This window comes from Macaca fascicularis, chromosome 5 (genome assembly GCF_037993035.2).
Source record: "Macaca fascicularis isolate 582-1 chromosome 5, T2T-MFA8v1.1".
Classification (NCBI taxonomy): domain Eukaryota; kingdom Metazoa; phylum Chordata; class Mammalia; order Primates; family Cercopithecidae; genus Macaca; species Macaca fascicularis.
In genome coordinates this window covers 54,948,316-54,964,103 of record NC_088379.1, presented here as the reverse complement: position 1 = coordinate 54,964,103, position 15,788 = coordinate 54,948,316, and the positions used below count along the sequence as shown (strand labels likewise).

The window sequence follows — 15,788 nt, the reverse complement described above, 5'->3', positions numbered from 1 at the left end:
CGAAAAAAATTAAGAGAAGCCGGCCGGGCGCAGGTGGCTCATGCCTGTAATCCCAACATTGTGCCCAGGAGTTTGAGGCCTGAAGCGAGAGGATTGCTTGAGCCTGGGAGGTCGAGGCTGCAGTGAGCCGTGTTTGTGCCACTGCACTCCAGTCTGGGTGACAAAGCGAGACTTTGTCTCAAAAAATAAGTAATAAAAATTAACAAGAAAAGGCATAATAAATTTATTTAACAAAGTTTTATGTGACAGAGGAGTCTTCAGAAATGACACAAAGACCCAGGAAAAAATGGTCTTTTTATGCTAAGTCTGATGAAAGGAGTGGATAGTTGTGGAGAAACATGATTGAAAAGGGGCATCATCTAATGATAAACTGAGGGGGGAACCTAGAAAGGCCAGTTCATTAAAATTCTTGGCCTCAGAGTATAGGGCAGGAATTCTCTAGAATGAGGGTTTTATGACCTAGTTGCAGGTGAGGTAAGTCAGAATTCCTTTGTGACCACGGAAAGGCAGGGACGGTCAGAAAGTAATCTTACTAGATTTTTTTTTCTTTTTTTTTTTTTTTGGTGGGGGGAGACAGAGTCTCACTTTTATGCCCAGGCTGGAGTGCAGTGGCGCAATCTCAGCTCACGCAATCTCCACCTCCCAGGTACAAGCGATTCTCCTGCCTCAGCCTCCCGGGTAGCTGGGACTACAGGCGCCCACGACCACGCCCGTCTAATTTTTGTACTTTTTGTAGAGATGGAGTTTCACCATCTTGGACAGGCTGCCCTTGAACTCCTGACCTCAAACCATCTGTCTGCCTTGGCCTCCCAAAGTGCTGAGATTACAGGCGTGAGCCACTATGCCCCGTGCCTAGCCCCTTACTAGGTTTTATGGATTGCTTTAGGGAGAGAAATTCTAGGTTGTAAGACCCACTTGGGAAGAACAGGAAAAGGAAGAAAGGAGGACAGACAGAAGTTCAGAGAGACCTTAGTTCTGAGGCCTTCCCAGTCTCCTTTAGTTTAAAGAACTCAGCATGTCAAAGCACCAAACTTTGGGGTGTGGTGTTCTGAACCCTGACAACATACAATCACTCATAATACCTATTCTTATTATGTAGTAATATTAGTTAATTTTTGAGAAGCAGTATGGCTTAGTGATTAAGATCTTGGACTTTGAAGCCATGTACTGAAGTTTGAATTTCTGTTCAATCATTGACTAACTATTAATACATGTCCTAGTGCAGGTAACTTAACCTCTCTGAGCCTCAGTTTTCTTATTGGTAGAATAAGACTAATAACAGTATTTTGTGTTGTTGAGGATTAAATGACTAAATCCATATAACAATCTTAGAAAAGTACCAGACATACTGTTAGCACTCAACAAATGTGAGCTATGTAGAGAGTTCAAGGAAAAATAATCAATAAAACTGGAAAGGTAAATTGAGATATATCCTAAGTGGACTTAAATGTCCTGTGAAGGAAGTGAGACTTATTTTTTAAGTCATGGAGCCAAAAATAATGTTTGAGAACCTACTACATGCTCAGTACATTGTCTCTACTGAAGGTTACTGTGCATAGAAATTCTGGTTTCCCAGTGTAGGACGATCATGCCTGAGAATGCCTGCCTGCCACTCCTACAGACCTCCTCTAGGAGGTTCCTTCTGCATGTATTTCTTGCTGGTACCATATGATACTACCTTGAGGCTATTGCTGACCCACAAGTAGATTAGTAGTCTGTGACATGTGATGGCACAAATGTCCATTCAAGAACAACGGTAATTAGTTTGACCAATCGGTTACTTCGTTAGGAATTTGGCCTGGAGATGTGGGAAGAGAATCCCTAGCCTGTTATTTGAAACAATGTAGAAAGATGCCCAGAGATTATCAGACACACAGAAAGTAGCTGAGTTATGATAATGGTGGGAAACTAGTGTAAAGAACTAAAAATGGCACTTTGGGAGGCTGAGGCAGGCGGATCACGAGGTCAGGAGATCGAGACCATCCTGGCTAACACAGTGAAACCCTGTCTCTACTAAAAATACAAAAAATTAGCCGGGCGTGGTGGCGGGCACCTGTAGTCCCAGCTACTTGGAAGACTGAGGCAGGAGAATGGCGTAAACCCGGGAGGCGGAGCTTGCAGTGAGCTGAGATCACTCCACTGAACTCCAGTCTGGGCAACAGAGCGAGACTCTGTCTCAAAAACCAACAACAAAAACAACAACAAAAAAGCCACTTATGAAATGCATGAACAAATATGATAAGGTAGATATAGCAACAATCCATGCCTGAGTCCTAGAGTGAGAAAGAGAGCTATAGGTAAAAAAACAAAATAATAGAAATGGAAAGAGCTCTTCCACTCAAGTTTGTACGACAGCGGAAGCAGGAGCAACACTGCTTTGGGACACCTCTAACAGAGGGTAACTCAGAGATGAGAGGGCACATTTCCCCACAGATAACAACAACATGGTGGCACTTTGAGGGCTCTGGCTGTTTAGTCATGGTGCTTAACAGAGATCTTCAGCAGCATGTCTGATGGAAGAATAAAACTTGTTGATGTACTTGGTGAGGCACCAGCATCTGTGATAGGTGGGGATCAACAGCATCCAGCAGGAGACCTTGGTGCCTCTTGAAGTGGCAAGATGGGGAACTGAACTGCCCAGAGATAATGGGAAAATGGCAGCACCCTATCATGAACACCTGTGAGAGAAACCCTGGATTTTAGAGATGGTTGAGGTGGTGTGGATGGGACAGGGATGCAGTTCTCAAGGAGCTGAAGTCCTGAATTTCCAAGTGGGAGCAGGAGCCTGGGGACAGGAGACATGGGGGCTGAATGGGGCCTTTGGGTAAGACAGATCCTTTCGTCCCCTCCCTCCCTCCCTCCCTCCCTCCCTCCCTCCCTCCCTCCCTCCCTCCCTCCCTCCCTCCCTCCCTTCCTTCCTTCCTTCCTTCCTTCCTTCCTTCCTTCCTTCCTTCCTTCCTTCCTTCCTTCCTTCCTCTCTCCCTCCTTGCACTTTCTGCATTTACTGTAATTCAAACAGTGTTGGAGTGAGATTCACAGGTATTGGGATGTCCACAACACAGAACTTTACATTTACTGAATTCTGACAATGTGTCACACATTTTCCTATATGCTAACAGAGATGAATAAGACAAATTTTAGACAACAACCTCTGCCAATTTCAGCAGCACTGACATTTTGATCACTCTACCATTGAACTCTCTTTTCTGGACTTCTGGGACCACCCTCATCTGGACTCTTTTCCTTATCTTTCTGGCCTGTCTATAAAGTCCCAGGGGACTTTAAGCCACTATTTCTCTGACCCTTCAGAGTGTTTTCAGGATTCCTTCTTCAGTGGTGTAAATTCTATTTTTTCCCTTTATATTTCCATGGCTTCAGTTACTATCTTTTTCAGGTCAGATTTCCTTTCTATGCATCTGGATTTGCATGTAGACCTGGATATAGAAACCTGAAATATTAAAAATATTAAACATATTTTCTCCTAAATCTGTTTACATCCCTAAATCTCTATTTACTCACCCAGTTAAGCCAAAAGTGTTGCAGTCATCTCTTCCCTTGGCACAATTTTATTAGTAACATCCTTTGCTTCCATCCCCGTCACTGCAACCAGTTCCTTGTCAATGATTTTTAACTCCCCTGCCTAATTAAGCTTATCTGAAAAAACAAGGAAGCAGTTCATCAATTTAACTGTGTCCTCTTTAATTCTACAACCATATTGCTAAAGAAAATGACAGGATGGCGTGGATTGGTATTTCTACAGATTGTTTACAATTTACAGAACCGTCAACATCATTTGGATATTTTAAATGTTTACTTGATATCATATCTCAAGTAAAAAAAAGATAGATGCCCATCTTCCTGCTTCCTTAGCAGATCAGCTCTTTCCTATCTAACAGAGAAAATAGAGTTCATAGAGTAGGCACTCTCTCAACTTTCTATTGCTAGCCTTCCATCTGTAAGTTCACTCATAATTAAAGCCCATTCTTTGTTTCCTTTCCTCTGTCTCAATAGAAATGACTGCTTTAACACCTCCTACTTAAGGTCAACCCTGCTACCTATTTTCTGGATCAGGCTCCCCTTAGTTTCCTAATGGACCTTGCTCTGTCAGTTATCCTTCTCTCAGATGTATCTCCAACCTTTCCTTCTCTATTTTTTTCCCTTTGGTACTTAAACATGTTGCAAACAAGCATCTTTGGGTAAACAGACTATAGAATGAGAGAAAATATTTGCAAACTATTTTGCAAATAGTTTGCAAAAGAAAAAAAATCCTCTGTGATTTTTTTTTTTTTTTTTAACATTTCAGCTTTTATTATAGATGAAAGGCTACCTGTGAAGGTTTCTTACATGGGTAAACTGTATGACACTGAGGCTTCAGACCATCCAGGCAGTAAGCATAGTACCCAACAGGTAGTTCTTCGGCCCACACCCCCCTCTCTCCCTCCTCCATCTAGTGATCCCCAGGGTCTCTTTTTCCCATTTTTACAAGCACGTGGATTCAATGTTGAGCTCCAACTTGTGAGAACACGTGGTATTTGGTTTTCTGTTTGTGTGTTATGTCAGGTCGCTTAGGATAATGATCTCCAGCTCCATCCATGTTCCTGTAAAGTGCTGAAAGAACAATTTTGTTCTTTTTTTTGTGGCTACTCAGTATTCTGTGGTGTATATGTACCACATTTTCTTTAATCCATTGTTGATGGGCATTTAGGTTGATTTCATGTCCTTGCTATTGTGAATAGTGCTGCAATGACCACACAGGTGCATGTGTCTTTATGATGGAATGAGTTATTTTCCTTTGAGTATATACCCAGTAGTGGGATTGCTGGGTCAGATAGTAGTTCTGTTTTAGGTTTCTTGAGAAATCTCCAAACCACTTTCTACAGTGGCTGAACTAGTTTACATTCCCACAAACAATGTATATAAGCATTCCCATTTCTCCATAGTCTCACTTTATTAGTCTGCTTTCACACTGCTATTAAGATACTACCTGAGACTGGGTAATTTATAAAGGAAAGAGGTTTAATTGACTCACAGTTCCACATGGCTGGGAAGGCTTCGGGAAATTTACAATCGTGGTGGAAGGCAAAGGAAAAGCAAGCACTTTCTTGCATGGCAGTAGGAGAGAAAGAGCACGCAGTGGAAACTGCCACTTTAAAGCTATCAGATCTTGTGAGAACTCCCTCCCTATCATGAGAACAGCATGGGAGAACTGTTTCCATGATCCAGTCACCTCCCACAGGGTCCTTCCCTTGACATGAGGAGATTACAATTTGAGATGAGATTTGGGTGGGTACACAGAGCCAAACCATATCACTCACCCTCTGTTGTTTTTTGACTTTTAAATAATCGCCACCATTATGACTGGTGTGAGATGATATCTCATTGGGGTTTTGATTTGCATTTCTCTGATGAGTACTGGTGTTGAGCATTTTTTCATATTTTTTTAGCCACTTGTATGTCATCTTTTGAGAGGTGTCTGTTTATGTCCTTTGCCCATTTTTTATTGGATTCTTTGGTTTTTGCTTGTTTATTTTTTTAAAGTTTCTTGTAGATTCTAGATGTTAGTCCTTTGTCAGATACATAGTTTGCAAATATTTTCTCCCATTCTGTAGTCTATTTATCTGTTGGTAATTTCTTTTGCTGTGCAGAAGTTCTCTAATTAAGTACCACTTGTCAGTTTTTGTTTTTGTCATAATTAACATAAATTTCTTGCCAACGCCTATGTTGAGAAGGGTATTTCCTAGGTTTTCTTCCAGGCTTTTTATAGTTTGAGGTGATACATTTAAATCTTTAATCTATCTTGAGTCAGTTTTTATATATGGTGAAAGGTAGGGGTCCAGTTTTATTCTTCTGCATATGGCTAGCCACTTATCCCAGCACAATTCCCCATTGCTTGTTTTTGTTGATTTTTGTCTAAGATCAGATGGTTGTAGGTATGTGGGCTTACTTCTGGGTTCTTTATTCTGTTCACTGTTGTATCTGTTTTTATACCGTTATCATGTTGTTTTGATTACTGTAGCCTTGTAGTATAGTTTGAAGTCAGATAGTGTGATGTCTCTGAATATGTTCTTTTAGTTATTGCTTTGGCTATTCAGGCTATTTTTTGGTTCCAGATGAATTTTAGAATAGCTTTTTCTAAATCTGTAAAAAATGACACTGGTATTTTGATAGGAATGGAGTTGAATCTGTAAATTGCTTTGGGTAGTATGGCCATTTTAACCATATTAATTTTTCCAAGCCATGAGCATGGAATATTTTATATTTCTTTGTGTTGTCTCTGATTTATTTGAGCAGTGTTTTGTAGTTCTCATTATAGAGATCTTTCACTTCCTTTAATAGATGGATTCTTAGGTATTTCATTTTCTTTGTGTCTATAGTTAATGGGATTGTGTTCTTAATTTGGTTCTTAGCTAGAACATTATTGATGTAGAGAACTGATTCTCTACATCAAATGTAGCTACTGATTTTTGTACTTTGATTTTGTATCCTGAAACTTTACTCAATTTGTTTATCAGTTCGCGGAGCCTTTTGGCAGAATCTTTAGGGTTTTCTAGGTATAGAATCATATTTTCAGCAAAGACTTCTTTTTTCCTGTTTGGATGCCTTTTATTTCTTTCTCTTGTCTGATTTCCCTGGCTAGGACTTCCAGTACTATGTCAAATAGGAATGGTGAGAGTGGGCATCCTCATCTTGTTTCACTTCTCAATGGGAATGGTTCCAGTTTTTGGACTGTTCAGTATGATGTTGGCTGTAGGTTTATCATAGATGGCTCTTATTATGTGGCGGTATGTTCCTTCAATGCCTAATCTGTTGAGGGTTTCTACCATGAAGAGATGCTGGATTTTATTGAAGGCTTTTCCTGCATCTGTTAAGATGATCATATGGTTTTCATTTTTGATTCTGCTTATCACATTTATTGATGTATGTTAAACCAACCTTGCATATCAGAAATACAGCCTACTTGATCATAGTGAATTAACTTTTTAATGTGCTGCATTTGATTCAGTTTGCTAGTATTTTGTTGAGGATTTTTACATCTGTGCTCATCAGGGATATTGGCCTGAAATTTTCGTTTTTTGTTGTGTCTCTGCCACATTTTGGTATTAGTATGATGCTAGCTTTGTAGAATGAGTTGGGGAGAAGCTCTTCCTCCTTGATTGAAAAAAATGTTTCAGTAGGATTGGTGTCAGTTCTTCCTTATATGTCTGGTAGAATTCAGCTGTAAATCCATGTAGTCCAGGGCTCTTTTTGGTTTGTAGGTTTTTTGTTACAGATTCAATTTCCAACCTTGTTATTGGTCTGTTCAGGTTTTTACTTTCTTCCTAATTCTATCTTGGGCATTGTGTGTTTCTAGAAATTTATCTATTTCCACTTGATTTTATACTTTGTGTGCATAGAAGTGTTCATAATAGTCTCTGAGAATCTTTTGTATTTCTGTGGATCAGTTGTAATGTCATCTTTGTCATTTCTGATCATTCTGATTTGGATTTTCTCTTTTTTTTCTTTGTTAATCTGGCTAACAGTCTATCAGTCTTGTTTATTATTTCTAAGAACCAACTCTTGGTTTCATTGATCTCTTGTACGGACTTTTGGGTCTCAGTTTTATTCACTTCTCTGATTTTAGTTGTGAGAAAACCTCTCTCTCTCTTTTTTGGTATGTTATTCTGAAACTATAGATTTCTCTCCTTCCATTCTCAGCCATATTTCTAGAAACAGTCTACATTTATTGTCTCCATTTCTAACTTTCCTTTTGTTCGTTGTCTCATGGCAATCTGACTTCTTACCTCTGTCTGTCCCCTGGCCTCTATGAAAACTGTAGCATTGCATTTGCCACACTGCATGGGAACTGCCTGCTTTCTTCTAGATGTTTACTACAATATATGATGTCTTTTAAGGGATATTTATTCTATTTGTAGTACCAGTGCTTTTGATGTGATTATCTATCTATCTATCTATCTATCTATCTATCTATCTATCTTTTTTTTTTTTTTTTGAGATAATGTCTCTGTTGCCCAGGCTGGAATGCAGTGATGCGAACATGGCTCACTACAGCCTCAACCTCATGGCCTCAAGCGATCCTCCTGCCTCCGCTTCCTGAGTAACTTTGGTCACAGGTATGTGCCAGCATGCCTGGCTAACTTTTTTTGTTTTACTTTTTTTTCTTATTTTCGTCTTTTTTTTTTTTTTTTTTTGAGACGGAGTCTCGCTCTGTTGCCCAGGTTGGAGTGCAGTGGCGCGATCTCCGCTCACTGCAAGCTCCGCCGCCTCCCGGGTTCACACCATTCTCCTGCCTCAGCCTCCCTAGAAGCTGGGACTACAGGCGCCCGCCACCACACCCGGCTAATTTTTTGTATATTTAGTAGAGACGGGGTTTCACCATGTTAGCCAGGATGGTCTCGATCTCCTGACCTCGTGATCCACCCGCCTCCGCCTCCCAAAGTGCTGGGATTACAGGTGTGAGCCACCGCGCCTGGCCTCGTCTTATTTTTATTTCAGAGTTCCCCTCAAAAAATAACCCTACTTTTTATTTATGTTTTTTTTTGTTTTTTTTTGTTTTGTTTTGTTTTGTTTTTTTTGTAGAGACACAGTTTTGCTATGTTGCCCAGGCTGGTCTTGAACTCCAGGTCTCAAGTGATCCTCCTGCTTTGGCCTCCCAAAATGCTGGGATTACAGGTATGAGCCACCATGCTTGACCTTTTTTTAAAAAAATTAAACTTTTTATTTTGAGGTTGTAGACTCATACAATTTTAAGAAATGACAGAGATCCCTTGTACCCTTTACTCAGTTTCCTCCAATAATAACGTCTTGAAAAGCTATATAGTACAATATTACAACCATGATATTGACACTGATAACAGTCAAGGTGTGGTATGATTCACCACAAAGATCCATCACCACAAAGATCCCTTACGTTGTGGATTCAGCCATACCTACTTTCTCCTGTCCACCCACTCCTTAACCCCTGATACCACTGATTTGTTCATTTCTATAATTGTGTTGTTTTGATAATGTTATATAAATGAAATCATACAGTATGTCACCCTTTGGGATTGGGTATATCACAGTTTGTTCAATCCTTTACTTGTTGAAGGACATCGGGTTGTTTCCAGTTTTGGGTTATTATAAATGTAGCTACTGTGAACACTATTGTACAGGTTTTTGTGAAAATCGAGTTGTTCTTATCTCTGGGATAAATTCCCCAAAGTGCAATTGCTGGGTCATGGTCAGATGGTAGTTTCATGCTTGGGTTTATGATAAATACCAAAAGGTTTTACAATAAATTTTCAATAAATAAATAAATGAACAAATAATGTTATACCAAAATCTTTGGAATGAAGATGGGGCTTGAATAAATGTATTTTTACCGTCTGCACAGGCAATCCTATTAACTACAAAAATGACATTCTAAATATTCTGAAACATAATGCAAAGCAGAAATCAATAAAGCTTAAATGTGGGGGATAAGCTTATTCATTACGCTAGGAGTCAGGGTTTTTTAGCCTAAAATGTATTTATAGCAATAGTGAAGTCTGATTCACCAGAAATAATGTACAGATATTACACTATAATATTTAATCTCCAAATGGCTACACTTTGAAAATTAGATCTAAAACCCCCACAAATGGTAAACATAGCTTGATAATGAGTAATGTATATTAAATAAGTAACCACATGCTCTTTAAAGATGTTTTCCTGTTTTTTATGGTAGTCCATTACTGTGTTCCATGTTAGGGTGCTCCACCAGAGTCCTTGCCTTGGTTACATCATCTCATCCCAATGCCAAGCCCATCTTTTCATTTGAAATTCATAGCCAGTACTTATAATAAGGGTCTTCATGTATCACAGAAGGAACACATGCTAGACCCAGATGGACGTGAGGCTGAGTCTGAACAATAAAACTTACTGGCAAGTTACAGAGTTTCTCTTGGCCTTGATTTTCTCATCTATTAGATGAGGATAAGTCTAAACAACCTAAATAACTTGACAGGGTTTGACGTCACACGAAATAACATATACAAAGTACCTGGCATTGAAAAATCATTAATAACATTCAATTCCCTTCTCTTATGGCATTTAAAACTTTCCGAGGAGTAAGTTCCCAAGGCTTATTTATAAATGTTGCCCAAATTTGTAGTGGGTTGTTACAGATCATTCTTATCCAGGAGATTTGAACATGTAAGTTTAACAACCCAATCATATCCAAGGAAATATTCAAAGGCAATTGATGCAGTTTCCACTGGGCCTTCTTAAAATTAGAGATAGATATTAAAATAAAGAAGCATAATCTATTCCTTATTGAAAATGTTTACATTTTGGGATACAAACCATATGTTCTTATTACTTGTTTTCTTATTTTTTTTGGTATGAATATATATACACTCCAGTTCAAGAAAATGAAGGGATTTTTGTCTTAATTTGGGCTGATGTAGTTTTATTTTTAATAATTAAATGCTGTCAGAAACAGGACCACCATTTGCAGAGCCCAGAATTAAACAAACACCATCTTGCAGAATGGTTAAGAACATGCATCAGGAACCACTTATACTAGAAATCACCTCTTATAATAGACAGGGGTAGTAGCTTACAATAATCTCCTATCTGATTTGAACTTATAAAATTGAGGAAGTTCAGTGGTGGCTTTATCATCTATTTGCTATGTAAAGTTTAGGAAAATATGCATAAAAATGAAAAATGCAAGTTAATGTAATGTTTCATTTTTCAATTGTGGTTTTAATTATTACTGGGAGCCTGTTTTTATCAGAGAAAAGCATGAGAAGAGATTTACATTTATCAATAATTTAAAGGAGCTGCTCTGTAGTAAAAAATGACTGGGCACATCTTCAATAGAATTCTTTAACTCTATTGTGGCAAATTTAGAAATAGTTTGAAATGATGGCATAAAACCAAAAATCAAGGTTCGTTCTGCTCTTTGGAGTATCAGGTACCACATACACCACAAGGCCCTGCCTAACTCAGAAGATCATCTCCATTAGTCCAACACAGAGGCCTACATGTTTGTTGTGTCTTCAGAAATACCTCACTAAAATGTATTCAAATTACTTTGGTGATGAGATCAATTAGCAATTGTCATGAAATCATTTACTGGATTAGCTAGTCACTACTTAGATTAGAACCCTGAGAAAATAAAGTATGGGCAGTTTAGTTTTGTTGGGAGTAAGGGGGATTGTGGGAAGTTCCTAGCATGAAGTATTTATAAGGAAGAAGGAAGAAGGAGCTGAAAAAGGAAGTGAGAGACAGGGAAAAGGAAGCAGGAGCATCCTGGAGTCTTATAGGATCAACTGGCTGTAATCTTTTGAAAGACAGGAAATATGGTGGGTTCACCATTGTATGCAGGTTAAATATCACAGCACCTTGAACATAGCAGGTGCACAAAAATATTTATTGAACAAATGAAAGAACGTATGTTCTAAAATGAGGGCTGGTATCAGTTCTGAAAGGGGAGGAAGGAGAGCATTCCAAACTAAATTTACATCGCTAAGTTTTCCTAACCCTGACCCTGCTGAAGTTTGTAGAGCCATGGGTATAAATATAAGAGGTTGTGGAATTTCCTTCTGTAAGACTTTTAAAAATGATATAGACTCTTACATATCTGGAAGTGTTCCTATGAAAACCAGGAGAATGATCTGACTAAGCTGAATAGACTCTGGTTCTTTCTTTGGGCTTGGTTTGTTTTTGTTTTTCAATTTCAAGAGATTCAGTGCAAAATTATATATTGCCATCCTTACTACCATGCAAATAACAATAATAATTTATTGAGTTTACTGTATACCAGACAACTTGCTGAGTGTGGAATCTCCACTAATGAATTGTCTCATTTTTGTTAACTCTGAGGATTTTGCCAGGTATTATACAATCCTCCTGCAGATGGCACTCTTCTCCTGCAGAATTGTCACCTCTTGCTCTCTGGGCTTGAGCCTTACACTGAGATAGGGGTGAGAAATGAGTGATTTTAAGGTTGATACACTATGATTAAAAAAAAATTATCTATGTATGAATTGAAATTCCTAAATATGAATAATTCAGCCCACTAGAAATTTAAAGAGTTTTTAAAATACAAAACTTAGTAATTAAGTTCACATAATTTTTCAATGGTTTTGCAGCTTTGCCTTTATCTTTATCATAATGGAACATAATTTGCTGTTCTATTTTCCTCAGGAAAACTGAAACAAAGAATGTTTTCTTGACAGGCAAGCTTCAGCTCAGAAAATGGATAAATAGCTCTTCTCCTCCCCTGTGCTTCACTTTGAACTTCCCTCTCTACCTAATCTCTGGCTCATCTTTCCTCTTTTGGAGGGCTCAGGGTGATTGAGGCTGGGGAGATGAATAGCTGGTGAAATCTGACTGGTTCCTGGGCAGGCCACTGTTCATCAGGCTCACCTGGTCCAGCTGGGACTCAGCTTTTCCTTCCACAGTGTGGCCACAGCTAGCGCTGAGTACAGACCGTCAGAAACCTGCAGGTATAGATAGATAAAGCAGAATTAACAACACGCCCAGAAATAGCAATTTCATTATTACTATCCCATGATATTTACAAAGACACTGTTTTGTGCTTGCATAGCTTTCTTTATGCTTCTGGGCAAATGTGTAAAACACTTTTAGCTCTTATGTGGCTCTGGCAAGTCAATATGTCACATCCAGTGATAGCATCTAGTTGTCTGGCACACATGTGAAACATTTAGAATTATACAGCTCAGAGCTCTGGAATTGGTATCAACTATGTTATCAGACCCCTTGGTATAGCGCTGTAAGGCACTGCTGCTTAGAGTATGATCTATTTATTGATCATCTGCTTTGGAATCACTAGGATGTATGTTAAGAACAACAAAAATAAAACAAAATCTTAGACCTGCCTTTTCCCAGCTACATAACCAGACTCTGAAGGATTTAAAAGAAACTAGTCATTCTTGCCCTCACTGACGTTTCAGAACCACGAGAAAACAGTGCTTTCAGGAGCTAGCGGTTCCCTGAGCACAAATTAAAAGTCTGATTTTAGTACTGGCCTCCAACTACTATCCTTTTCCACTTGGGGATATCGTTAGTGATCTCCCACTCTCTTTATTCTCAATTAATTAAAGCTTATCCCCAGAGTCTTTATTCAGTAAAGATGATCTGAGAATCCCCCTAAGTTTAGTGCATTTTAATAAGGTCTCCGCTGCTTACTTAAGGGAACTCTGAATTCTAGCGTGCTTCTTTCTTCTGGATTAAGGGCTGACACAGTCGGGACCTTTTGTGTAACTTTGTCCTTCTCCTACCCCCATCTGTCTGGTCCGTTCTGGCCACCTTCTTTTCCTTCTTACTAGCAAGCAATGATTGTTTAGGATTTTATCCAGTGTCCTTCCTCAGAGGAGAATTCCTCAAATCCTCCCGGAAGAGGTGGTTGAGCAGTCAGAGCACTTACTGCCCTACTCCCTAACTTGTTTCCTGTCATCTTGAAAGTAGTTCCCATCTTGTGTGAATCCCTGGTAGCAAGCCTAGTGCCTTGCAAATAGTAAATGCTCAGTAAATGTGCATTGACTCACTGGAGGATTAATAAAAGCACCCTTCGCTTCTGTTCTTGTACAAAATTATAAACCAAATGTTAATAAGTGAGCTCCTTGAGCATACACCCATGGCTTTTTCATCTGTTAACATGAACAAATGAACTTGTGAAAGAAAATGTTCTTTTCCATATACAATTAAAATGTTATTTCCATATACAAACTTGAGACACCGTGAACACTAAGGATAGGGCCCATATTTCATTCATGTTCATACCTCCAGCTCTTAGCACAGTATGCAGCACATAATAGCACTTGCTAAATGTTTGCTGAAATAAAATTTAAGAAGCTACCCACGAATCACTCTGTGTTACCTCATACAGTACAGGAGAAAAGACAGTCTCACTTTTACATATGTGCCTGGGACATTCTCACAAGCAGAGAGTTAGAGGACTTGTCATAGGTGCTACAGCTATTTAGAGGTGGATGCCAGACTAGAAATCAGGGCTGTTCAGGTTTAGAGGAGTCATGCCTCAGCAGGAACAGGTGGGAAAACCATCTCTTTTTGAGCAGGCTGTGATGCAACCTCTCGTTGGTAGGGGGCAATACTGGCACACGATATACATGAAAAGGTAGCCTTTCAGAAGAGGAGACTTGAGCAAGTTTAGGGTGTCCTTTGGAATCAACTGATAGAACCACGACCAGTGTAACAGCAACCACAACCAGCACCAGAGCCAGAACTAGCACCACAACCACCACCAATATTAATTGCCATTTATTTCGTGATTGGTGAATGGCAGCACTGATTTTTTAGAACCAAAGTCTTCTGATTTTTAGTTTGATATGGTTTTTGTTGCACCATGCTATTTTTTTAATAGAGCTTTTTGTTTGTTAAAAAGTTATATATTTTCCTTGTAAGAATGGTACATTATCCTTACAAAAAATTAAACTTAGAGACATGGATGTTTAAGAAGGTTAAAAATTCTTATTCCAGCCCCTTCCCATATACAAATAATGTTTTTAAAAATAGTTTTTCCTATGCATAAACTAATATCTATTTCTTTCATAGAAATTAAAACATTATAGATATGGCTTAATGCTTTAGGCAGAGTGGACCTAGACTTGCTGAATGAACTAACTAGACTAATATGTTATCTTGTGTGGCTTTTTTGGACTATTGTATGTGGGTTAGTTTAAATGTTGGTCCTACAACTCCTAACAATTATTTTTCTCCTATGTTTTTCAAGATTAGTATTATTGTTGTGTTAGTCCTTTTAATTTGTAACACATGGTGTGATTCAAACCACTGAGTCTTAGCATCTGTCAATGATAAGATCATTCTTTTTAGTGATAGAAGGATGGTTGCCAATAATGTGGCAGAATTTGGCTTTTCATTGTTATATTATTAATGACTGCACCGGAGAAATTATGGGAAATACATTTTTTCTACTTAAGCTTCAGCCAGTTTTCTGAAGTCTCTTTTAAATTTCCACATCAAATTAAACCTAAGGAGATCTTAGATTTTCCAAAGTAAAATTTTTCTGTATCTCCAAAGTTAGAATTTCAAATTATTTATGTAGGACCAGTGAAAGTGATCTTCTCACTCCTTAAAATGTGGAGGTTGTATGTTGCAATTATAATGATGGGAAAGGGTAGTCTGGGTTAAGCAGAAAATGGTATCTAGTAGATCTTATCTCAGAAGTACCCTGGCCAAAAGGCAGTCACTTGTTTTCTTGGATACTGTCCTTGATGCTGCTGATTTAAGGGTCTGGTTCATTTTTTTTGGAACTCTTTCTCTTACTCTACTTAGAACTATTTATTTTTTATTTCACTTCTTTTAACTATAATTTTTGTGTCATTTTTTCCTGGTGTATATTATATCTCTATATATTTACTGTATCAAAATATTAGCATTGTTTTAAATATATTATCTACACATGCAGCATATTATTATGATAGTACTTATTTGTAATTTAGAAATAATAAATATACATTTGTGGTATTGGGTATATATGCTTAAATTTTTTAGCGGATGATGGTGTACAATGAAACATATTTGAGTCTACTGTTCAATATTATGTATTTCTTGAGGACATAGATTATTTCTTTTCTTCTTGATAGCCTTAATTGCTTAGGGGAATGTCTGGTCTATATTAGGTAGTTAATAAGTATTATTGGCTGGGTGACTTGCTGGATAGATGGATAAATGAATAGATCATTTAATTATGCTTCTCTTTATGAATAGGAGGTAATTTTAAGTTACCATTTACTAAATACTTAAATGTACTAAGG

General features: G+C 38.3%; 1 long non-coding RNA gene across 6 annotated transcripts in view; it reads left to right on the top strand.

Annotated features, from left to right (window-relative positions):
- LOC107129722 (uncharacterized) overlaps positions 1 to 15,788 on the top strand; it is a 384,848-nt gene that overhangs the window by 834 nt on the left and 368,226 nt on the right. For all 6 annotated transcript variants that reach the window (XR_010586838.2, XR_010586836.2, XR_012434845.1 and 3 more), the window contains exons 2-3: positions 8,014 to 8,111; positions 8,578 to 8,670. This is a non-coding gene — a long non-coding RNA (uncharacterized lncRNA). The remainder of the gene's footprint in view (positions 1 to 8,013; positions 8,112 to 8,577; positions 8,671 to 15,788) is intronic.